At 35.7% G+C, this 26834-nt stretch overlaps 1 protein-coding gene across 5 annotated transcripts in view; it reads left to right on the top strand.

Annotated features, from left to right (window-relative positions):
* LOC135277257 (ankyrin repeat domain-containing protein 62-like) overlaps positions 1 to 10029 on the top strand; it is a 109396-nt gene extending 99367 nt beyond the window's left edge. For 3 of the 5 annotated variants that reach the window (XR_010344867.1, XR_010344868.1, XR_010344864.1), the window contains 4 exons: positions 3371 to 3524; positions 4139 to 4322; positions 5533 to 8557; positions 9409 to 10029. The gene's annotated coding sequence lies outside the window, so the exon portion shown is untranslated. The remainder of the gene's footprint in view (positions 1 to 3370; positions 3525 to 4138; positions 4323 to 5532; positions 8558 to 9408) is intronic. The other 2 variants (XR_010344865.1, XR_010344869.1) reach the window with 2 other exon arrangements.
* Positions 10030 to 26834: the final 16805 nt, after the last annotated feature.

The following is a 26834-nucleotide window of genomic DNA, read 5'->3' as shown; positions in this document are numbered from 1 at the left end:
TATGAATAGCAAAATAAACTATCAACAGGTAAACAGACAATCAACCAAATGGGAGAAAACATTTGCAAACTGTGCAGCTAACAAATGTCTATTATCCCATATCTAAAAGAAACAAATTTACAAGCAAAAAACAGCCTCATTAAATAGTAGACAAAGGGCATAAACAGACAGTTTTCAAAAGAAGATATACATAATGCCCACAAGCTTACAAAAAAATGCTGAACACCACTAATCAGTGGAGAGATGCAAATCAAAACCACAAGGAGATACCATCCCACACCAGTCAGAATGGCTATAATTCGAAAGTCAAAAAATAGCATGCTGGCCAGGCTGTGGAGCAAAAGAAATACATACACAGCTGGTGGGTATGTAAGTTAGTTCAGCTGTTGTGGAAAGCAGTTTGGCAATTTCTTAAAGACAGAATTACCACTGGACCCAGCAATCCCATGATTAGGCATATACCCAAAGGAATATAAACCAGTCTACCCTAAAAGCACATTCATATACATGTTCATGGCAGCACCCATCAATGGTAGACTGGATAAAGAAGAAAATGTGGTGCATATACCCCATGGAATACTATGTAGTCATAAAAAGAATAAAATCATGTTCTTTACAGCAACATAATGGAACTGGAGGTACTTATCCTAGTGAACTACTGCAAAAACAGAAAACCAAATACACATGTCCTCACTTACTAGTGGGAGCTAAACATTGAATACACATGAACATAAAGATGGGAATAGACATTGAGGATGACTAGACAAGGCAAGGATGGAGGGCCAGCTGAGTTGAAGAACCACCTGTTGGGTACTATGCCTACTTCCTGGATGATGGGATTGTTGGGACCACTAACCTCAGTGTTATGTAATTTAACCCATGTGACAAACCTGCATGTTTATATTTTAATCTGTAATAAAAGTTGAAATTATAAATAAAAATTTTAAATGACAGCACCATTTTACATTCCCAAAAGCATTGGATGAGAGTTCCTCTCCAAATTTTTGCCAGTGTTTGGTGGTGTCAGTATTTGGGATTTTGGTCATTCTAATAGGTGTGCAGTGGCATGTCATTGTTACATTTCCCTGAGGAAATATTTTGTGTAGCATCATTACATATGCTTATTTTTCATTTGTATATTTTATTTGATGATGTGCCGGTTAATGTATTTAGCTCCATTTTTAGACAAAGTCTTGCTCCATCACCCAGGTTGGAGTGCAGCAGCACGATCTTGGATCACTGCAACCTCCACCTCCCAGGTTCAAGTGATTTTCCTGCCTTAGCCTCCCAAATAGCTGGGATCACAGGTGTGCACCACCATGCCCAGCTAATTTTTGTATTTTTAGTAGAGACAGGGTTCCATCATATTGGCCAGGCTGGTCTCAAATTCCTTACCTCAAGTTATCCACCAGCCTCACCCTCCCAAAGTGCTGGGATTGCAGATGTGAGCCACCACTCCCGCCTGTTAGCTCATTTTTTAATTAAGGTGTTTCTTAATGTTTAGTTTTAAGAATATTAATATATTTCTGTGACAGCCCTTAATCAGATAGGTTTTGGCAAATATTTTCTTCCAGTCCGTGGTTTGTTTTTCTTTTTTTTTTTTTTTTTTTTTTAGTGTCTTCCCCCGGGGGGGGGAAAAATTACATTTTCATCAAATCTAGCTCATCAATTACTTCTTTTATGAACTGCAACTCTTGTTTTTTTGAAAGGTCATCATCAAACCCAATAATCTGTTTTCTCCTGTGTCATGTTCTGTAAGTTTTATCATTTTCTGTTATATTTTTAGGTCTTTATTTTGAGTTAATTTCGGTTAAGGTGTAAGGTCTGTGATTTATTATTATTATTATTATTTTGCATGTGGATGTTCAGTTTTTCCAGCACCCCTTCCTGAAAAAGAAAATATTTGTTTCATCATCATGTTTCCTTTATTTCCTTTTCAAAGATAAACTGAATATATGTGTCTATTTCTGAACTTTATCCTGTTTCACCAATATGTTTGTCTATTTTTTCATCAATACCACACTCTTGATTAACATAGCTCTATAGTAAGTGTTGAAGTTGATTAGTCTGTCCTCCAATTTTGTTCTTCAAAATTGTGCTTTGCTATTGAAGGTCTCTTGCCTAGTTATATAAACTTTAGAGCTAGTTTGTCTATATTCTCCAACTTATTTGCTTCCATTTTGATTGGAATTGCATTGAATCTGTATATTAGGAAAAACTGGCATCTTAACAATACTGAGTCTTTCTGTTTATGAATATGGTATATCTCTTCATTTGTTTAGTTCCTTGATTTCTTTCATCAGATGTAGACATTTCTAGGATTAGAGAGGTCCCTCTTCCTTGAGCAAAGGACAGTAATAAATGCCACAGTTTGCAGCCAACAAGTCACCTCTAAGAGGCAGATGTCTGACCACACTCAGGAGGTCAGAGAATGATAAAGATGTCCCAGGAAAATCAAGAAATTGAAGAATCCATAATTGTGTCTGAATAACACTTTTTCATTTCCCCAGGGCAGCTGTCATTTCAGCAAATACCTATCAGCTTGTGCCAAGCATGCTGACACTTTTGGCTTTCCTTAGCCCTGCTACTAGTCCTTAGTTTTGGCTGTGTGCTTCTTAAGTTAGTTAGAAAGTTCTTTATTCCTACAGTGAGATAACATTTTTCACAAATATTTATTTAAAATATTTTTCAAGTGGTATTTTAGATAGAAGGGGTACATATGCAGGTTTACATTGTGTCTTTTTGGTAAAATGTTGTATTTTCTTTTGGGTATGTACCCAGTAATGGGAATTTTTATCTTTTATTATGCTTTTGTTTTTTTTTAGATGGAGACTTGCTCTGTCTCCCAGGCTAGAGTGCAGTGGCATGATCTCTGCTCACTGCAACCTCCTCTGGGTTCAAGCAATTCTCCTGCCTCTGCCTCTGAGTAGCTGGGATTACAGGTCCCCTCCACAATGCCCAGCAAATATTTATGTTTATACTAGAGACAGGGTTTTCCCATGTTGGCTAGGCTGGTCTTGAACTCCTGACCTCAGGTGATCCACCTGCCTTGGCCTCCCAAAGTGTTGGGATTACAGGTGTGAGCCACCATACCCAGCACCAGTAAGGGAATTGCTGAGTCAAATGGTACTTGTTTTAAGTTCTTTGAGAAATCAACTGCTTTGCACACTGGCTGAACTAATTTAAATTCCCACCAACTCTGTATGTGTTCCCTTTTCCATCCAGCCTCACCAGCGTCTATTGACACTTTTATTCCAGCCATGGAACATCTGTCAGTGTTTGTTTGTTTTTTAGCACATGCTCTGAAGACTTTCTGTTTCACAACCAATGATGATTATTCTTTCCAAATATATTTTTTCTTCTTCTAAAGGGACATGGAACTTTGTGCCTGTGTTAGTTTGGGGTATACATTGAGAGCATAACACCTTGGAGTGGCCCATCCCAGTATCTCTGAATGCTTCATTTAGACTCTCTTCACCTGCAGACCTAGTAAGGAAAGAAGCCTCCATATAGTCCTGCACCAGGCAAGTCACCAACTACAGAATTACTACAATAATATCTGACTGGTTCTATAATTCACAAACATAGACATGGGTCACTTGCAGGTAATAAAGTTTTAGTAATGGCAGTGACATCTCAGCTCACCAGGAAGCATATTATGGGCTCTGAAAACAGGTTACAATGAGTATTGAGGCAGTAGGAATCACATTCATTAGATTTTAGCTAAAAATATTCTTGCAGGAAGGCAAAGTATTCTTCCTGCACATGTAGGAATATCAGACCTGCAGGGAGCAAACACAGTGAGAGACAGAATCTGTGCTGCATGTCTGTGAGCTTCAGTCCCCAGGGAGACACACTGAGCTTGCATGGCTTCTTTCACCACTGCTGCATTTGTTGTACAGTGTATTTCATATTAGTCCACTATTGAATTTTACATTCCATTGGTCTCTCACTCTGTTTATGAATTAACACAACACAATTTTAATCTCAAAGTCTACAGTCTGTTCAGACTTTTCATGGACATTTTTATTTGTTTATTCTTCTTTAGAGTAAACTTTCTATCTCTAGAATACAAACAGATGATAGCTATGTTGGAGTTAAAATCTATTTATTGAAGTATTTTTTATTTCTTGGCCAGGCATGGTGGTTCACGTCTGTAATCCCAGTACTTTGGGAGGCTGAGGCAGGTGGATTACTCGAATTCAGGAGTTTGAGACCAGCCTGCCTGGACAACATGGCAAAATCCTGGCTCTACAAAAAATAAAAAAATTAGCCAGGCATGGTGTTGCACAACTGTGATCCCAGCTACTTGGGGAGCTGAGGTAGGAGGATCACTTGAACCCAAGAGGTGGAGGTTGCAGTGAGCTGAGATTGTGCCACTACACTTCATCCTGGATGAGAGGGGGAGACCCTGTCTCAAAAAAAAAAGTATTTTTGATTTCTTAATAATGTTGACTCTTCCTGTCTAATCATGTAACTTCACGACTTTTCATTTTACAAATCTATTTTTATGTTTAAAAATATTTTCTGCTAATTTCTTAATGATTACATTATTTGAAATATAATTTTCTGTGACATTTTGACATTATCTGTTTTGCATTTATGAACATGAGCACATGACATTCTCATTAATTCAATTAATGTAATTTATTGTATTATAGAATTTCCTGAGAATGAATCTCACTTGCCTTTCTGGCATAAAGGGCACTTAATAATGCTATAATATTTTAATGTGTTAACACAATTGTTTCTAATATGTAAAAATGTTACTTTCATATTCATACCTTTTAATTCTTTGTGATATTCTATTGCTCATGCAAACAGTTCTTATATCAATTTATCCTTCCTAAAAATGATTGGGAAGAATAATTATAGCTTTTAAAAATTTTAGGATATATTGGTATATTCATTAGTACATGAGTAGAATTTTCTTCTGGAATCCATAAAATCAGTACATTTTTATGGATAGGAGGGGTCGTTAGTGAATGTTCTGTTTCTTCTATAAATATTTAGTTTAGAATCTCTGTCTCTATGGGGTAAATGTTGATAAAATATATGTTCCTAGAATACATATTATCTACATTTAAATATTAATTTGCATTGAATTGTATAATTTGTTTTCTATTTATTCTTTATATTAATGTTTGACTTTAAGTTCTTCTCTGCTGTGTAAACTGTTGACATCTCCTTCTCAAGCTCTTTGTGTGATCTCATCTGTTTAAAGAACAGTTTGGCTCCATAGTTTGGAGATTAGCTGAAAATTAGATTTTCAGCAGATGTATAACCCAGGGAAGCACAGAATTCAGTAAGACACACATGCTTTGCTTCAGTCTCTCACGTCTCAGACTCATCATTTCCTGCTTCCTTCCTTCAGGAGCCCATTTTCTTCCAGATATTGTGGAAATTTATCACCTCTCCCAAATATTTTTATGTCTCTGGAGATGCACATTAGAACATTGTCATTGTTTTTGGTAATTGGTTTTCTGAAAATAACTTTAACTCTTCAAATATGTACTGCCATTCTATCTACAGGTGAAGTGATAATTGTAGTTTTCTGGGGAAGTGAAGTCACAGGATCACAAACCCACATCTCAGACCTCCTTCCTACACACTCACTGGCTGTAGTGACTACAAACCAGAGCCCATTCTCCCATTAGTAGAAGGAAATCAGGTGAGTAGTTTATATTTCAATCTGTGAGGCCAGGTCTGCAAGGAAAAGGAAGTATGTGGATCAGTAGACAGAGTAAGTACTGTTTTCTGGAAAAGGGAGTTTTCTGGGCTACAAGGTGACCAGCATCAAAGCCATGCAGGAAAATGGAAATAATTACTGAATCACGAGCTTAACTTGTATAGAAGTAAAGGATGCCCAAGACCATAAGCCAATCCGTAAGTGCTCCTAAATTAATTTTGTGTAATTCTCACTGTTGATCATTGTCAGATTGAGATGTATAAAGCCATAACATCTGTCTTCTTAAAGTTCTCTAGTATAATTTGGAAATTAATCTGCTAGATGTTCTATCTTTCCTACAAGTGTCAGAACATTTCTAGGATTAGTAGAGGTATTTCTACAATACCTCACAATGCCAGTAATAATGTATAGGATGTAGCCAGTTGATTTACCCTATTCTATTCAGAAATAGTAAATATGTATAGGTTTCATACCTACTTGGTGTATATTTTGTATTTAGTGGAGACAGTGATCTAGTGATGACAGAGAAGAGTTGACATTTGCAAATTATGATTAGACTTTTTGGTATTAGAAAAATCAAAGAAAGGTAATTTGATTACATTAAGTTTTTGCATCAGCAGTTTTCAGAATTGCCATATGTTGTGATACTTTTAGTAGTTTCAAAAAAGTTCGAATTGTATTTCCAAGCTCAATACTTACTTGGTACTGTTTAACTTAATTAAATTAACAAATATTTCTGCCAGTTTTCCTTTTGCATAATAGACATATTTAACACTTTTAGCAATTTTGACATTGAAATAATTTTGACATTTTTGCACTCATCAATGTGATTTTCTTTATAATTAATAGTAACTCAGTTTCAATTCTGCAATATTTTATCTCATTTATGTTTCATATCTGCAGCATTGGACACAGTCATTTCACTGTGCGCTCCTTGGTTAACATTTAAAAAGCGTCTCCTATTTTAATTTCAATATGAAAGCATTTCTGCATTCAATAAATTCCATTTGGTATAGTATAATTATTCTTTTAGAATTATATCAAAATTAAGGCATCTTCTTCTACTTGGATCTCTGAATCATTATAGATGATTTTTGCCTATAAATTAAGCATTTAGTTTTAAATGAGATATTACTATTTTATTTTTAAGTACAATTATTCTTTAAAACTCTGACAAAATATTTAAATAGACATTAAAAACTGCAGAGTATTAGAAAAACCTAATTATATCTAAGTTTGTGACACATAGTGGTTATATACATTGTCAATTCCAGATTTTGCCTCATATAAGATAAGGGACTTTAGCTGTCATTCAGTATTCCTGTGCCTATAATATCTTAAGTGTTAGGGGCCTTGCTTTGTCTCTTTTCAGTCCTCAGAGCTATAGAGCACACACAGTTCTGTTCAGGCATCTCCAGACTGACATAGCATTGGTCCTAAAATACCTGAGGCCCCTTTTGCAACCTTTATTTCTGTTACATTATCTTTTGCATTTTAAACTTCCTCTCCAGGTCTCCTTTGCAGGAAAATCACTATTTTCAACTTATTGCCACAGCTTAGGCACTTTTTTAAAAAATAGTGAGAACACCATCTCTATTAAAAAAAAAAATGTGAGCCTGCTTCCTTCCAACTAGGCAATGTAATTATTGAGTTTGGAGATTATATTTGGAAGGGCTCATGCCTGTAATCCCAGCACTTTGGGAGGCCAAAGTGGGTGGGTCACCTGAGGCTGGAAGTTCAAGACCAGCCTGACCAACACAGTGAAACCCTGTCTCTACTAAAAATACAAAAATGTATTTTTTTTTTTTTAACATTACTTGTGTGCACCTGTAATACCAGCTACTGGGGAGTCTGAGGCAGGAGAATCACTTGAACATGGAGGCAGAGATTGCAGTGAGCTGTGATGGCGCCACTGCACTCCAGCCTGGGCAACAGAGCAAGACTCCATCTAAAAAATAAAAATGAAATAAAAAAATAAAAAAGAAACTTGGCTACTGAGAAGTAAAATAAAGTCCAAGTTGGGCTTTACACTTGGAGAGGAGCCACTGGAGCAAGCTCCAGACATGGAATCTGCAGAAATCTCAGCAAGATACCTTAGCCTTTCCTCGGTGGATGCCAGGAGCCCTGACTCATCCTCATGGGGGTGTCTGGCCCTCAGAAAATTCCTTTATCTCATTGTCTGTAGACCTTCCAAATTTTGTGAGAAAACCATTTTTCAGTAACCCAAAAGATCAACCTCATATTTGCTGTATTCTTTGCAAAAGTCAAATTTATGTTTGTAAACAAAGCTATGATGAGGATCTCACACAGATCTCTGTGATAACTGCACAGAAAGCTGGCTTTCTAGTGAAATTTGACTTTGGAAGTAGTGATCTCTGGATTATTGTAAGGGTTAAGTAGATTGTTTATAAGGCTTTGCACAGACTCCTCATAATCTTCATTTCCTTGAATTGTCTGGGGGCTTTCAGAGCTCAGAAAGTTCCCAGATGTACTTAAAGAAACAAGGCACGGGAATCTGGCCAATTCCCGTGTCTGCTCTTTAATAAATAACTTCAAGGATGTAGTTACATAATGAAGACGGAGTCAGCATATTCTTACATAGACTGTAAATAAACATTTTTTAGCACAGTATAAAAGAAATAAATCTTTTTTTAGTACAGTATAAAAATAGTCTAGTGCTAATACAGTATAAAACAAACAGTCCAGTGTTATGTAGAAGAAGAGAGAGAAGAAGAACAGAAAGCTTCCAGGTTGACTTTGCGAATACCCGTGCTGATTCCGGTGTGGTTGCAATTACCCGTGCTGATTCTTTTGCCGGTGTTGCTGTGATTACCCGTGCTGATTCCTATGCCGGTGTTGCTGTGGATGGTATTGTATCTATCTATCTATCTATCTATCTATCTATCTATCTATCTATCTATCTATCTATATATTTTGTAAATAAATTTCTTTTTTTTTCCTTTCTATACCCTCGGCTGATGTTTTTCCTCCCCACGAACCTGCCTGTTAAAACAAATCCAAGCTTGGTCTTTTCAGTTATATTTGTCTTGTGCTGAAACAAATTGGCATAGTCGGCAGGATTCGGGGAGAAGGGAAAGCAACATGCCTCTTTTTAAGTGAGAAATTAAAGCTGTAACTTGTGATATTCCAGGGTGGGATGATCCCACCTTCTCATCAGTAGCTCGTATTTGGGCTTGTGGGACAGGATTGAGTGAGAATTGGGATGGTCGTTTGCGATCTGCTAACCCTATGCAGGTGTGTGAAACGTTAGAGTTGGTTCCAGTGGAGAAAGGAAAAGAAATAGCAGCTGTAAGTCACCGAGGTTGGATCTTGTTATCTGCATATCGAAAGCAATATATAGGCAGACAGAAGGTTATGCAAGAAAAATTGCAGCTGGAAAAAGAGTTGGCAGATTTACAAAGTAAATTGTCTATGTTACAATGTCAAAACTTTGTTTTGGGAGATCAGGTCAAAACATATCAGGGGGTAGCTGAAAAAACTGCAGTGCATTGTGCTCAGTACAAATATCGTAAAAGGAAGAAAAAGGTAAATGCTGAGAAGGTTCATACAGTCATTGCTACCGCTAAGGCTGATTGGGATCCAGACACAATGGGAACATGATGGGTGGAAAATTCGAGACAAATCATTATGGGGAGCAGAAATATGGCAAAATATATAGATTGTTTTATAATATACTAATGTTTCTGTTTTTCATGTAGATGCTCACACCTCTTCAGATTCTGTTAAAAAATTACACAATAAAAAGGTTGATTTAACTAAAATTAATTCCAATACCCATGCTGAAGATCATCTAACATGTGCCAAATGGATACATGAACACACAGGTCACTGTGGAGCAAACGCCATGTACAAGTGGGCCCAGCAAAGAGCTTTCTTTACAGATGTTCATAATCCTGATAACTGTACACCTCGCCATTGCCCTGATATCATCTCCAAGTCAGGAAGAAAACTTCTGGCTCTCACTAGCGCGGGTGTTAAATGTTACTTCTTTCTGCCCGGAACAAGACCATCACCACCATTATATGTTGAGAAACTGTCTTCGACCAGTATGTAAACCTGCCAAAGATATTAAAGAAATGACTTTCCTTGCAAATTTCCCTGACAAGACTATATCCTATGATGATTTAGCTAATTGGGGAAAATCTTCATATACATTACCTGTAAACTATTTGCAGTTATGTACTCCTAAAACAATTATTACCCCTAATGACACTTGTGTAAACTTTGTTAATTGTACTACTCAGTGTAAATCTATACCTGGCACTCTTTTGTGTAATACTACTCAAAATTACCCATCTGTTAAAGGATATGTAACCTTACCCACTGGATGGTTTTTCACTTGTAATAGCTATACTTACAATTATATTCCAGCTAATGTCACAACCAATACTAAATGTTGCTTATCACTGTATTTCTCCCTACTCAGGATAGCATTGTACAGCTTAAACATAATAGTAGTAGAACCCGCCGATCTGTACCTATAGATCAAGAAACTTGTAATGATCAAGTAACCTTCCTATCGGAAGCAGAAGGAGCAGCAATGATTGCTAGTGTAATTGGTACACTTTTCTTTGGGCCTATAAATCAAAGGCAGTTACAACACCTAGGATGTAATATGGCAAAAACTTTAAATCAAACCTCTCAAGCATTAGCTCTATTAAATAATAAACAACACAACTTACGACAAGCTATTTTAGACAATAGAGCCGCCATTAATTACTTATTCCATCACCAAGGATGTGAGAAAATCAAAGGCATGTGTTGTTTTAACTTAACTGATAATAGTCAAAAAATACAGGATAAAATTAACAAGCTTAAGCAATTAATGCAAGAAATTAAACAAAATAGAGAAGGATGGAACTTATTTAACTAAATTACTTCTTGATTACCTACTACTTGGTTGAAACAAATATTTCTTATGTCTACTCTTAACATGTTGTATTTTAATATGTTGCTTGCCTTCTTGTTGCTCTGTTATCACTACCCAATATATATCGTCCAACTCATATACATAAAGTGTAAATGAAGATCATACTTCCTCTGTGAAAGCCTTAGGACCTAAACGTAAGGGTTAACTAGATTGTTTATAAGGCTTTGCACAGACTCCTCATAATCTTCATTTCCTTGAACTGTCTGGGGGCTTTCAGAGCTCAGAAAGTTCCTAGATGTACTTAAATAAACAAGGCACGGGAATCTGGCCAATTCCCATGTCTGCTCTTTAATAAATAACTTCAAGGATGTAGTTACATAATGAAGACGGAGTCAGCATATTCTTACATAGACTGTAAATAAACTTTTTTTAGCACAGTATAAAAGAAATAAATGTCTTTTTTTAGTACAGTATAAAAATAGTCTAGTGCTAATACAGTATAAAACAAACAGTCCAGTGTTATGTAGAAGAGAGAGAAGAAGAAAAACAAAGCTTCCAGGTTGACTTTGCGAATACCCATGCTGAGTCCAGTGTGGTTGCAATTACCCGTGCTGATTCTTTTGCCAGTGTTGCTGTGATTACCCGTGCTGATTCCTATGCCGGTGTTGCTGTGGATGGTATTGTATCTATCTATCTATCTATCTATCTATCTATATTTTGTAAATAAATTTCTTTTTTTTTCCTTTCTATACCCTCGGCTGATGTTTTTCCTCCCCACGAACCTGCCTGTTAAAACAAATCCAAGCTTGGTCCTTTCAGTTATATTTGTCTTGTGCTGAAACAATTATACACCATTTACCATGGAAATATTAAACAGAGATCCTTTTCCTCTAGTCTCAGCCTGCCACGCGTTCACACCCCTCATCAGTCATTTGTACTCCTTCCTGTGGAAGGGAAGCTCCAGTGGTTATTTTTCTTGCTGGTTTTGAAGACCTCCCTTCCTGCCCACACTCTTGAGTGTTTCATGGTGTCTCATTTCTCTTTAGCAGCAAAGACCCCACAGCTGGGTGGTCATTGAAGGACCACAATTTCATCAGGAATGAACCTCAGTGGTGGCAGGAACAGCAGAGTTGTTTTAATAGGTGCTTGGATTGCCACAGATCGCTGAGGCATGAAAGTTAGTACAAAAACCAAAACAAAACCAAAAGCCTGCCATCACCCTTCATTGAGAGACTGTAAACTGGCTTCAGTCGGATATTGTCTCTGGAGAAAAACATGGAGAAGTCAGATAGATTTGTAATTCCCCCATTAACTGCTCTGACATCTGCTCGGGGGAGCAGTGTATGTGCCTGGTAGTTTCCCATGAGTTCAGTCCAGCACTGAGACCCTGTAGGCTGTAGGGCAGCAAAGAATGACGTCTCTGGACCAAACCTGGCCTGCCACTTGTTTTTTTGTTTTTTGGTTTTTTTTTAAACATTTTTTTTCTAGAACAGTTTAGGTTCACAGCAAAATTGAGAGGAAGTTATGGCGATATCCCATATACTCCCTTCCCCCTCCCCACAATGCACAGCGTTGGTATATTCGCTATAATTGATGAATGTGCAATGACACATTATTATTACCCAAAGTCCGTAGTTTAGATGAGGGTCCACTCCTGGTGCTGCACATTCATTGTTTTGGACAAATGTATAATGACATGAATCCAGCATTATAGTATCACACAGAGTAGTTTTACTGTTAGAATAATCTGCGCTCCACCTATTTATCCATTTTTGCTCCTCATCACCCCAAAACAACCCCCGGCAATCACTGATCTTTTTACTGTCTCCGTAATATTGCCTTTTCCAAAGTGTTATATAGTTGAGATTACGGTGAATATAGCCTTTTCAGACTGGATTATTTCACTAAGTAATATGCATAGGTCTCCTCTATATCTTTTAATGTCTTGATACATTTCTCTTTAGCACTGAAGCTAAATAATATCCCATTGTCTGAATGTGCCACAGTTTATCTATTCACCTACTGAAGGACATCTTGGTTGCTTCCATGTTTTGGCAATTATAAATAAAGCTACTATAAACAACCATGTGCAGGTTTTTGTAGGGACATAAATTTTCAATTCATTTGGGTGCATAACAAGGACGATGATTGCTGTATTACATGGTAAGTGTAGGTTTAGTTTGATAAGAATCCACCAAACGGATTTCCAAAATGGCTGTACTGTTTTGCACTTCCACTAGCAATGAATGAGAGTTCTTGTGCTTCACATCCTTGTCAGCACTTGGTGTTGTCAGTGTTCTGGATTTTGACCATTCTAATAGGTGTATAGTAGTATCTTGTGGTTTTAATTTGCATTTCCCTAATGATATATGATGAGGAACATCTTTTCACATGCCTATTTGCCATCTGTATTCCTTCTTTGCTGAAGATATATTTAATCTGATCTATTGAGTTCACCCATCAAATGAAGATGTATTTCATTTGAAGATACATTTCTTCATTTGGTGAAAAAATTTTATGGGGGGTTCTGATGTAAATAGTATTGTGTTTTTAATTTCAAATTACACTTGTTTATTACTGGTAATTGATATTAATTTGTATATTAACCTGGTATCCTGCAGCCTTGCTATTTCACTTATTAGTTACAGGAGTTTTAATTTTTATTCTTTCAGATTTTTTACCTAGACTGTCATGTCTCTGTGAACAAAAATAGCTATATTGAATACAATCACACTGGAAGTGCTCTTTTATAAAAAATATACTCCCTCACAATATACTCTTTATACTGAATATAATCACACTAAAATTAGACTCTTATAAAAAATATACTCCCTCTCAAAGTACTCTTTTAAATTGAATATAATCACACTCGAAGTACTCATTTTTAAAAAATATACTCCCTCTCAAAATACTCTTTTATATTGAATATAATCACACTCAAACTACTCTTTTATAAAAAAATATACTCCCTCTCAAAGTACTCTTTTATATGAAATATAATCACACTGGAAGTACTCTTTTATAAAAAATATACTCCCTCTCAATGTACTCTTTTATATTGAATATGATCACACTGGAAACACTCATTTATAAAAATTATACTCCCTCTCAAAGTACTCTTTTATATTGAATACAATCACACTGGAAGTGCTCCTTTATAAAAAACATAATCCCTCTCAAAGTACTCATTTATGTTGAATATAATCACACTCAAAGTAATCTTTTATAAAAAATATACTCCCTCTGAAAGTACTCTTTTATTTTAAATATAATCACACTGGAAGTACACTTTTATAAAAAATATAATCCATCTCAAAGTACTCTTTTATGTTGAATATAATCACACTCATAGTACTGTTTTATAAAAAATATACTCCCTCTCAAACTATTAAATTATATTTTATGTAATCACACCTGATCTACTGTTTTATAAAAAATATACTCCCTCACAATGTACTCTTTTATACTGAATATAATCACACTCAAATTAGTCTCTTATAAAAAATATACTCCCTCTTTATGTACACTTTTATATTGAATATAATCACACTCAAAGTACTCTTTTATAAAAAATATACTCCCTCTCATAGTGCTCTTTTATATCGAATATAATCACACTGGAAGTACAGTTTTAAAAAAAATATACTCACTCTCAAAATATTCTTTTATATTGAATATATTCACACTGGAAGTACTCTTTTAAAAAAATATACTCCCTCTCAAATTACTCTTTAATATTGAATATAATCACACAGGATGTACTCTTTTATAAAAAATATACTCCCTCTCACAGTACTATTTTATGTTTAATATAATCACACTGGAAGTACTCTTTTATAAAATATATACTCCCTCTCAAAGTAATCTTTTACATTGAATATAATCACACTCAAACACTCTTTTATAAAAAAATATACTCCCTCTCAAAGTACTCTTTTATATTTAATATAATCACACTCTAACTACTCTTTTATAAAAAATACACTCCCTCTCAAAATACTCTTTTATATTGAATATAATCACACTCAAAGTACTCTTTCATAAAAAATATACTCCCTCTCAAAGTGCTCTTTTATATTGAAATAATCACACTGGAAGTACTCTTTTATAAAAAATATACTCCCTCTCAAATTACTCTTTAATATTGAGTATAATCACACTGGATGTACTCTTTTATAAAAAATATACTCCCTCTCAAAGTACTATTTTATGTTGAATATAATCACACTGTAATTACTCTTTTATAAAAAATATACTCCCTATCAAAATACTCTTTTACATTGAATATAATCACACTGGAAGTACTCTTTTATAAAAAATATACTCCCTCTCAAAATACTATTTTATGCTGAATATAATCACACTCAAAGTACTCTTTTATAAAAAACATACTCCCTCTCATAGTGCTCTTTTATATAGAATATAATCACACTGGAAGTACACTTTTATAAAAAATATACTCACACTAAGAATATTCTTTTATATTGAATATATTCACGCTGGAAATACTCTTTTATAAAAAATATACTCCCTCTCAAATTAATCATTTACATTGAACATAATCACACTCAACATACTCTTTTATAAAAAATATACTCCCTCTCAATGTACTCTTTTATATTGAATATAATCACACTGGAAATACTCATTTATAAAAATTATACTCCCTCTCAAAGTACTCTTTTATACTGAATACAATCACACTGGATGTGCTCTTTTATAAAAAATATACTCCCTCTCAAACTATTCTATTATGTTTTATATAATCACACTGGAACTACTGTTTTATAAAAAATATACTCCCTCACAATGTACTCTTTTATACTGAATATAATCACACTCAAATTAGTCTCTTATAAAAAATATACTCCCTCTCAAAATACTCTTTTATATTGAATATAATCACACTCAAAGTACTCTTTTATAAAAAATATACTCCCTCTCATAGTGCTCTTTTATATCGAATATAATCACACTGGAAGTACACTTTTATAAAAAATATACTCTCTCTCAAAATATTCTTTTATATTGAATATATTCACAATGGAAGTACTCTTTTATAAAAAATATACTCCCTCTCAAATTACTCTTTAATATTGAATATAATCACACAGGATGTATCCTTTTATAAAAAATATACTCCCTCTCAAGGTACTATTTTATGTTGACTATAATCACGCTCAAAGCACTCTTTTATAAAAAATATACTCCCTCTCAAAGTAATCTTTTACATTGAATATAATCACACTCAAAGTACTCATTTATAAAAAATATACTCCCTCTCAATGTACTCTTTTATATTGAATATAATTACACTCAATGTATTCTTTTATGAAAAATATACTCCCTCTCAAAGTACTCTTTTTTATTGACTATAATCACACCCAAAGTACAAATTTTTAAAAAATATAAACCCTCTCAAAGTATTCATTTATTTTGAATATAATCACACTCAAAGTCCTCTTTTATAAAAAATATACTCCCTCTCAAAGTTCTCTTTTATATTAAATATAATCACACTGGAAGTACTCTTTTATTAAAAATATACTCCCTATCAAAGTACTCACTTATGTTGAATATAATCACACTCAAAGTACTCTTTTATAAAAAATGTACTCCCTCTCAAAGTACTCTTTTTATTTTAATATAATCACACTGGTCGTACTCTTTTATAAAAAATAAACTCCCTCACAAAGTACTCTTATATATTGAATGTAATCATACACAAAGTACTCTTTTATAAAAAATATACCACCTCTCAAAGTACTCTTTCATATTTTATATAATCACACTGGATGTACTCTTTTATAAAAAATGTACTCCCTCCCAAAGTACTCTTTTATATTTAATATAATTACACTCAATGTACAATTTTTTTAAAAATATAAACCCTCTCAAACTACTCTTTCATTCTGAATATAATCACACTCAAAGTCCTCTTTTATAAAAAATATACTCCCTCTCCAAGTACTCTTTAATATTGAATATAATCACACTGGAAGTGGTCTTTTATAAAAAATATACTTCCTCTCAAAATACTCGTTTATATTGAATATAATCACACTGGAAGTACTCTTTTATAAAAAATATACTCTTTCTCAAATTACTCTTTTATATTGAATATAATAACACTAAAAGTACTCTTTTATAAAAAATATACTCCCCCTCAAAGTATTCTTTTTTTTTTAATATAATCACATTGGAAGTACTCTTTTATAAAAAATATACCCCCTCTCAAAGTACTCTTTTATATTGAATATAATCCCACTCAAAGCACTCTTTTATAAAAAATATACTACTTCTCAAAGTACTCTTTTATATTTTATATAATCACACCAGAACTACTCTTTCATACAAAATATTCTCCCTCTCAATGTACTCTTTTATACTGAATATTATCACACTCAAATTAGTCTCTTAAGAAAAATATACTCCCTCTCAAACTACTCTTTTATATTGAAAATAATCCCACTAAAAGTACTCTTTTATAAAAAATATACTCCCTCTCAAAGTACTATTTTATATTGAATATAATCACACTCCATGTATTCTTTTATAAAAAATATACTCCCTCTCAAAATACTCTGTTTTATTGAATATAATCACACTCAAAGTACAAATGTTTAAAAAATATAAACCCTCTCAAAGTACTCTTTTATTTTGAATATAATCACACTCAAAGTCCTCTTTTATAAAAAATATATGCCCTCTCAAAGTACTCTTTTATACTGAATATAATCACACTAAAAGTAATCTTTTATAAAAAATATATTCCCTCTCAAAGTACTCTTTTATATTGAATATAATCACACTGGATATACTCATTTATAAAAATCATGCTCCCTCTCAAAGTACTCTTATATATTGAATACAATCACACTGGAAGTGCTCTTTTATAAAAAATATACTCCCTCTCAAAGTACTCATTTATGTTGAATATAATCACACTCAAAGTACTCTTTTATAAAAAATATACTCCCTCTCAAAGTACTCTTTTAAATTGAATATAATCACACTCGGACTACTCTTTTTTAAAAAATACACTCCCTCTCAAAATACTCTTTTGTATTGAATATAATCACACTCAAAGTACTCTTTTATAAAAAAAAAATACTCCCTCTCAAAGTACTCTTTATTTTGAATATAATCACACTCAAAGTACACTTTTATAAGAAATATACTGCCTCTCAAGGTACTCTTTATGTTGAATATAATCAAACTAGAAGTACTCTTTTATAAAAAATACACACCCTCTCAAAATACTCTTTCAATTGAATGTAATCACACTGGAAGTACTGTTTTATAAAAAATATACTCCCTCTCAAATTACTATTTTATATTGAATATAATCACACTGGAAGTACTCTTTTATAAAAAATATACTCCCTCTCAAAATACTCTTTTATGCTGAATATAATCACACTCAAAGTACTCTTTTTTTTTTTTTATTGCATTTTAGGTTTTGGGGTACATGTGAAAAACATGCAAGGTTGTTGCATAGGTGTATACGTGGCAGTATGATTTGCTGCCTCCCTCCCCTTCACCTATATTTGGCATTTCTCCCCATGCTATCCCTCCCCAACTCCCCACCACCCCACTATCCCCCCTCCCCCCCAAGAGACCCCCGTGTATAGTGCTCCCCTCCCTGTGTCCATGTGTTCTCCTTGTTCAACACCCGCCTATGAGTGAGAACATGTGGTGTTTGATTTTGTGTTCTTGTGTCAGTTTGCTGAGAATGATGGTTTCCAGGTTCATCCATGTCCCTACGAAGGATGTGAACTCCTCGTTTTTAATGGCTGCATAATATTCCATGGTGTATATGTGCCACATTTTTCCTGTCCAGTCTATCATTGATGGGAATTTGGGCTGGTTCCAGGTCTTTGCTATTGTAAACTGTGCTGCAATGAACATTCGTGTGCATGTGTCCTTATAGTAGAACGATTTATAATCCTTTGGATATATGCCCAGTAATGGGATTGCTGGGTCAAATGGAATTTCTATTTCTAGGTCCTTGAGGAATCGCCACACTGTTTTCCACAGTGGTTGAACTAATTTACACTCCCACCAACAGTGTAAAAGTGTTCCTATTTCTCCACATCCTCTCCAGCATCTGTTTTCTCCAGATTTTTTAATGATCGCCATTCTAACTGGCGTGAGATGGTATCTCAATGTAGTTTTGATTTGCATTTCTCTAATGACCAGTGATGATGAGCATTTTTTCATATGTTTGTTGGCCTTATGTATGTCTTCTTTTGTAAAGTATCTGTTCATATCCTTCGCCCATTTTTGAATGGGCTTGTTTGTTTTTTTCTTGTAAATCTTTTTTAGTTCCTTGTAAATTCTGGATATCAGCCCTTTGTCAGACGGGTAGGCTGCAAAAATTTTTTCCCATTCTGTTGGTTGCCGATTCACTCTATTGACTGTTTCTTTTGCCATGCAAAAGCTGTGGAGTTTGATTAGGTCCCATTTGTCTATTTTGGCTTTTGTTGCCAATGCTTTTGGTGTTTTGGTCATAAAGTCCTTGCCTACGCCTATGTCCTGAATGGTTTTGCCTAGGTTTCCTTCTAGTGTTTTTATGGTGTTACATCTTATGTTTAAGTCTTTAATCCATCTGGAGTCGATTTTAGTGTAAGGTGTCAGGAAGGGGTCCAGTTTCTGCTTTCTGCATATGGCCAGCCAGTTTTCCTAACACCACTTATTGAACAGGGAATCCTTTCCCCATTGCTTGTTTTTTTCAGGTTTGTCAAAGATCGGGTGGTTGTAGATATGTTGTGTTGCCTCCGATGCCTCTGTTCTGTTCCATTGGTCTATATCTCTGTTTTGGTACCAGTACCATGCTGTTTTGATTACTGTAGCCTTGTAGTAGAGTTTGATGTCCGGTAGAGTGATGCCTCCCGCTTTGTTCTTTTTGCTTAGAATTGACTTGGCTATGCGGGCTCTCTTTTGGTTCCATATGAAGTTTAAGGTGGTTTTTTCCAGTTCTGTGAGGAAGGTCATTGGTAGCTTGATGGGGATAGCGTTGAATCTGTAAATTACTTTGGGCAGTATGGCCATTTTCACGATATTAATTCTTCCTAACCATGAACATGGAATGTTTCTCCATCTGTTTGTATCCTCTCTTATTTCGTTGAGCAGTGATTTGTAGTTCTCCTTGAAGAGGTCCTTTACGTTCCTTGTTAGTTGTATTCCTAGGTATTTTATTCTCTTTGTAGCAATTGTGAATGGCAGTTCGTTCTTGATTTGGCTCTCTTTAAGTCTGTTATTGGTGTATAGGAATGCTTGTGATTTTTGCACATTGATTTTGTATCCTGAGACTTTGCTGAAGTTGCTTATCAGTTTCAGGAGATTTGGGGCTGAGGTGATGGGGTCTTCTAGATATACAATCATGTCATCTGCAAATAGAGACAATTTGACTTCCTCCTTTCCTAATCGAATACCCTTTATGTCTTTTTCTTGCCTGATTGCTCTGGCTAGAACTTCCAGTACTATATTGAATAGGAGTGGTGAGAGAGGGCATCCTTGTCTAGTGCCCGATTTCAAAGGGAATGCTTCCAGTTTTTGCCCATTCAGTATGATATTGGCTGTCGGTTTGTCATAGATAGCTTTTATTATTTTGAGATACGTTCCGTTGAGACCTAGTTTATTGAGAGTTTTTAGCATAAAGGGCTGTTGAATTTTGTCGAAGACCTTCTCTGCATCAATTGAGATAATCATGTGGTTTTTGTTTTTGGTTCTGTTTATGTGGTGAATTACATTTATAGACTTGCATATATTGAACCAGCCTTGCATCCCCGGGATGAATCCTACTTGGTCATGGTGGATAAGCTTTTTGATGTGTTGTTGTAATCGGCTTGCCAGTATTTTATTGAAGATTTTGCATCTATGTTCATCATGGATATTGGCCTGTAGTTTTCTTTTCTTGAGTCTCTGCCGGGTTTTGGTATTAGGATGATGTTGGTCTCATAAAATGATTTGGGAAGGATTCCCTCTTTTTGGATTATTTGTAATAATTTCAGTAGGAATGGTACCAGTTCCTCTTTGTATGTCTGGTAGAATTCGGCTGTGAAACCATCTGGGCCTGGGCTTTTTTTGGGTGGTAGGCTCTTAATTGCTGCCTCGACTTCAGACCTTGTTATTGGTCTATTCAGGGTTTCGACTTCTTCCTGGTTTAGGCATGGGAGGAGGCTACTGTCCAGGAATTTATCCATTTCTTCCAGGTTTTCTAATTTATGTGCATAGAGTTGTTTGTAATAATCTCTGATGATGGTTTGAATTTCTGTGGCATCTGTGGTGATATCCCCTTTATCATTTTTTATTGCATCTATTTGGTTATTCTCTCTTTTCTTTTTTATTAGTTTGGCTAGTGGTCTGTCTATTTTGCTGATCTTTTCAGAAAACCAGCTCCTGGATTTATTGATTTTTTGTAGGGTTTTTCGTGTCTCTATCTCCTTCAATTCTGCTTTGATCTTAGTTATTTCTTGTCTTCTGCTAGGTTTTGAGTTTTTTTGATCTTGCTCCTCTAGCTCTTTCAATTTTGATGATAGGGTGTCAATTTTAGTTCTCTCCTTTCTTCTCATGTGGGCACTTATTGCTATATATTTTCCTCTAGAGACTGCTTTAAATGTGTCCCAGAGATTCTGGTATGTGGTGTCTTCATTCTCGTTGGTTTCTAAGAACATCTTTATTTCTGCCTTCATTTCAGTGTTTATCCAGTCAACATTCAGAAGAAAGTTGTTCAATTTCCATGAGACTGTGCAGTTCTGGGTTGGCTTCTGAATTCTGAGTTCTAACTTGATTGCACTGTGGTCTGAGAGACTGTTTGTTATGGTTTCCGTTCTTTTGCATTTGCTGAGGAGTGATTTACTTCCAATTATGTGGTCAATTTTAGAGTAGGTGTGATGTGGTGCTGAGAGGAATGTATATTCTGTGGATTTGGGCTGGAGAGTTCTGTAAATGTCTATTAGGTTTGCTTGTTCCAGGTCTGAGTTCAAGTCCTGGATATCCTTATTAATTTTCTGTCTCGTTGATCTGTCTAATATTGACAATGGTGTGTTGAAGTCTCCCACTATTAATGTGTGGGAGTCTAAGTCTCTTTGCAAGTCTTTAAGAACTTGCCTTATGTATCTGGGTGCTCCTGTATTAGGTGCATATATATTTAGGATCGTTAGCTCTTCTTGTTGCATTGATCCTTTTACCATTATGTAATGTCCTTCTTTGTCTCTTTTGAGCTTTGTTGCTTTAAAGTCTATTTTATCAGAGATGAGAATTGCAACTCCTGCTTTTTTTTGCTCTCCGTTTGCTTGGTAAATCTTCCTCCATCCCTTTATTTTGAGCCTTTGTGTATCCTTGCATGTGAGGTGGGTTTCCTGGATACAGCACACTGATGGGTTTTGGCTTTTTATCCAATTTCCCAGTCTGTGTCTTTTGATTGGGGCATTTAGTCCATTTACATTTAGGGTTAATATTGTTATGTGTGAGTTTGCTCCTGTCATTTTGATGCTAGCTGGCTGTTTTGCCAATTGGTTGATGCAGATTCTTCATTGTGTTGCTGCTCTTTACCATTTCGTGCATTTTTGGAGTGGCTGGTGCTGGTTGTTTTTTTCTATGTGTAGTGTCTCCTTCAGGAGCTCTTGTAAAGCTGGTCTGGTGGTGATGAAATCTGTGAGTACTTGCTTGTTCACAAAGGATTTTATTTTTCCTTCACTTATGAAGCTTAGTTTGGCTGGATATGAAATTCTGGGTTGAAAGTTCTTTTCTTTAAGGATGTTGAATATCGGCCCCCACTCTCTTCTGGCCTGTAGGGTTTCTGCTGAGAGATCTGCTGTGAGTCTGATGGGTTTCCCTTTGTGGGTAACCCAACCTTTCTCTCTGGCTGCCCTTAGTATTTTCTCCTTCATTTCAACCCTGGTGAATCTGATGATTATGTGCCTTGGGGTTGCTCTTCTAGAGGAATATCTTTGTGGTGTTCTTTGTATTTCCTGGACTTGAATATTGGCCTGCCTTGCTAGGTTGGGGAAGTTTTTCTGGATAATATCCTGAAGAGTATTTTCCAGCTTGGATGCATTCTCTTCGTCACATTCAGGTACACCTATCAAACGTAGATTAGGTCTTTTCACGTAGTCCCATATTTCTTGTTGACTCTGTTCATTCCTTTTTACCTTGTTTTCTCTAATCTTCCCTTCTCGTTTTATTTCATTGAGTTGATCTTCGACTTCTGATATCCTTTCTTCTGTTTGGTCAATTCTGCTGTTGAAACTTGTGCATGCTTCGCGAAGTTCTCGTGTTGTGTTTTTCAGCTCCATCAATTCACTCATATTCCTCTCTAAGTTGTCCATTCTCGTTAGCATTTCATCAAGTCTTTTTTCAAGGTTCTTAGTTTCTTTGCATTGGGTTAGAACGTGTTCTTTTAGCTCACGGAAGTTTCTTATTATCCATTTTCTGAAAGCTGATTCTGTCAGTTCATCACACTCGTTCTCTGTCTTGTTCCCGAGCTGGTGAGGAGTTATGCTGCCTTGTAGGGGGAGAGGTGTTCTGGTTTTGGGTGTTTTCATCCTTTTTGTACTGGTTTCTTCCCATCTTTGTGGATTTATCCACCTATTGACTTTGTAGTTGCTGTCTTTCTGCTTTTGGTAATTTTAAGTCTGCAGCAGCTGAACTCATAAACCCCCTTTTCTTCTCCCCAGGTGTTCCGGCCGAGGGGGTTAGCACTTTATGCTTTTCAGCTGTGTTGCTACTGTTTTCCCTGCCCACAAGGTGGCAGTCTAGTCACACTCAGCCTGCAGAGGCTTCCCTGAGGTGTTTTGGGCTCCACCCAGCTTCCGTGTGAGCTTCCCTGCAGTCTTGTGGGTGTAGTTAGAACTGCTTCCGCTATGCTGGCCCGCCCCTGTAGTGACGGAGTCTCTGTAGTGGCGGGTTGTCTTGGTTACGGAAAATTGCCCCGGGAACTGCAGGGTGTTTCCCGATGGAGGACGCCCCTCCCCCACAGAGCTGGACCGTCCCGGGTTCAGCCATGTTTCCAGAGGGGCCCTCTTTGCCCGGTAATCTCTTGGCTTGCCTCCTTGCCACAGCTCCCCTTGCTGGCCCAGAGGGGACACAGTCTTGTTCACTTTGCTCAAGGAGCCACTGCTCCCCGCCCCCGGTGCAGGCCGAGTGGCTGCTCTGGTCAAACCAGCGGCGCTAGGAACCCGTGGAGCTTCTCCGCCTGTGAATCTCCTGGTCTGTGGGCAGTTAAAATCCACTGCCCTGTGTGCCACTGCATCAGCTGAAGCAGCGGCTCTGAGATTCGTGGCGCTCCCTTGCCCGGGGTCTCCTGGCTTGGCTCCCTGCTTCACCTCCCCTTGCTGGCTCAGAGGGAACTCTGTCTCTCTCGCTCTGCATAAGAAGCCACTGCCCCCCGCCCCAGGGCGTAGGCTGAGCGGCCACGCCACTCAAACCAGCGGTGCTGGCAACCCGTGGGGCTTGTCCTCCTGTGAGTCTCCTGGTCTGTGGGCAGTAAAAATCCGTCTGGAAATGTGGCGTCCACTCACCCTCTGCGCCTTTTCTCAGAGCTGCAATCCCGACTTCCTCCTAAGCGGCCATCTTGGATCCTCCATGGAAAGAGATTTTTAACACTGAAAAATCAACATGGAAATTGATCTTCATAAGGAATATTTGTTTTTTAAAAATTTAACATTGGTGGTCTAGTAAGTATTAAGTGGCAAGATAGAAAAATGCATTTCAATTCTGGGAGCTCATAATTCTGTGATTCTTTTAAGTTTTAAAACATATTAAAGTGTTACTGGTTAATCATAAAATATTTTATATTTGAAAATAGGTTAGCAATCTTAATTTTTCCAAGATATTGGTTGGGAAAAAAAGGATTGCTGGTGTTATTTTTTCTTCCAGCTATATTTCATGGTATCTTTAAAATTATTCAGAATATAGTACTTTTACTAAAAAACTTCAATTATCATAGTCTAAAAAACAATGTCCTCAGGAATACTTCAAAAATAGAAGGTATGCAATCCCTTAGTGGGGGCAAACACATTTCGGATTTTGTTTTTATTTAAAAGGATCTTCAATATACAACATTTGCTTTTTCATGCTTTGGAAAATATCCTTGTGCAGATTAAGTTCTTTTGTTTGAAACAAGCACAAAACATTGGTCCAGTAATCTAAGAATGTAGAGATTTCTGGATATTCTGTATTAAATAAAGTTCTCTGCGTGTCTCAAATGGAGATCACAAAACATGAAAAGGAAGAAATAAAATATCCTTTCTTCTGGGATGAGTGTCAATTTTAATGTATAATTGTCATAATCAGCCAAAAGTTACAATCTGTCCCTCAGAGACATCAGGAGAAGCTGATGGATTTCCAGTAAGGAACTGTGCTGGTTCAACCCCAGGCTGCCACAAATACATTGATATGGTAGGTAGGAAGTATGGCTAAATTTGAAAGAAATTTATACAATAAAGTTCACAATTTTAAAAAATTTGCCCTCCAGTTTTTTGTTTGTTTATAAACTAGAGTGATTTTAAGTAATCCTTATATTTAAGACTGCAAAAAATCTACAAGAATATGTTTTCAAGTAAAGGGAACATAATTCTTCAAAAAGCTGTTGAACTGGAGTTATGATAGGTTATGACAGATAGAATGATCAGTGCTGATATTGACAAGTACTTTTTTTACCTTAAAATCAACTTCTATGGAACTACAAGATCAATCTAGCTCCGGAGTGACCTTTTCTATTGTCTGTAATAGTGCCCCCAGGTGCGTTGTGTCAAAAATTAAGTTATTCTTTATTTATATGCCAACTTAATTACCATAGTCCCTGATGTGTTGCATTTGTAACCTGCTCCTTTTTTTTTTTTTTTTTAAAGATGAGCTTTCACCATGATGGCCAGGCTGGTCTTGAACTCCTGACCTCAGGTGATCCACCCACCTCGGCCTCCCAAAGTGCTAGGATTACAGGCATGAGCTACTGCACCCAGCCCTAACCTGATCCTATTATGTTAACACCTGAAAGATTTCATGTAGACATGTCTTTCATCCTTATTATTGAAAGTGTAATTGAAAGACATATTTAGTATTAAGACATGTTTCACAACTGAGAATTTTCCAGAAATAGTATTCTACTTAAGAAGAGCAATTAACTGCCTTTAGTTAAGAGCTAGAGTGCATAGAAATATGCAGTGTAAAATGTTTCCCTGAGTTATTTCACATCATGTGAGCGTTCCCATATTCATAAGATGAACACTATAGGAGTCTCATTTCTCTGTGATCTTCTGTCCATTAGGAACGCAAGGAGATTTTAATCTGTACCTAGTCTCCTTTCCATACTGAAATGCATGGCTCTAATCCTCAGTGTATTTCTAGTCCTTACTTCTTGAATTATTTAAAATTTTCCCTATTTAATCTGAAGCCTGGATAAGCTGCTGAGCCAGATTATTCCTGTTTTTGGAGTTTAATTGCTGTAGAACAGTCGTTGAGAACACATTTTTCACTCTTTTTTTTTTCAGAACTACTCTACGATCATTGTTCTCTAATGAAAACACTGAGAAGTAAATCTGGTGCTTCTTAGTGTAAATATGTTTTTCTTTTAAAAAAAGTCATTTTAAAACAAAGATGAGAGAACTATAAAGTAAGGGGAAATATCATTTTATTTAAAAATAACTATTCAATGATAGACCATGGAGATACAGAATGAATCATCGGGTTCATAGGTATGATTTGTGCAGCCAATCTTAGAGGAAATACATCATTTTAACATTATTCTCACGAAATGTTTAAGCTCAATGGTTTCACTATGAGAGTCAAACAATTATTATTTGGAAATCACTTATGACATTTTTATAATCTACTCAGTGTTTTTATTTGCATGATTATACTGATGTGATGAACCATCCATGATTCTGATATTGTATTTCTTTCCAGTATTAACATGTATATTGTGTGGCCAACCCTGATTTGTACACTGTATTATTGTTATAATGACTCAACTGTTCCTACATTTAATTGAAGTTTTATTGCCTTTTGGGGTTAAATAATGTGAAATGTTTCCACCTACTGATAAATACCATATGAAAACATGACTAAAAGACTGATCTAAGAAACTTTTTTCTTGTTATTTTAAAAAATATTAATTTCAAAAGAGATGTGCTCAAAGACACATGCATTTATTTTAAATTCAAAAAATTCTTATTAATTTATTATTGCTTGTACTTTAGAATTTTTTTATTGTAGACAATCCTAAGTGAATAATGTCTCATGGGAGAA

Source organism: Aotus nancymaae, unplaced genomic scaffold (assembly GCF_030222135.1).
Source record: "Aotus nancymaae isolate 86718 unplaced genomic scaffold, 86718_ANA_hifiasm-v0.15.2.pri h1tg000003l, whole genome shotgun sequence".
Lineage (NCBI taxonomy): Eukaryota > Metazoa > Chordata > Mammalia > Primates > Aotidae > Aotus > Aotus nancymaae.
This window is presented reverse-complemented; position numbering and strand designations above follow the sequence as displayed.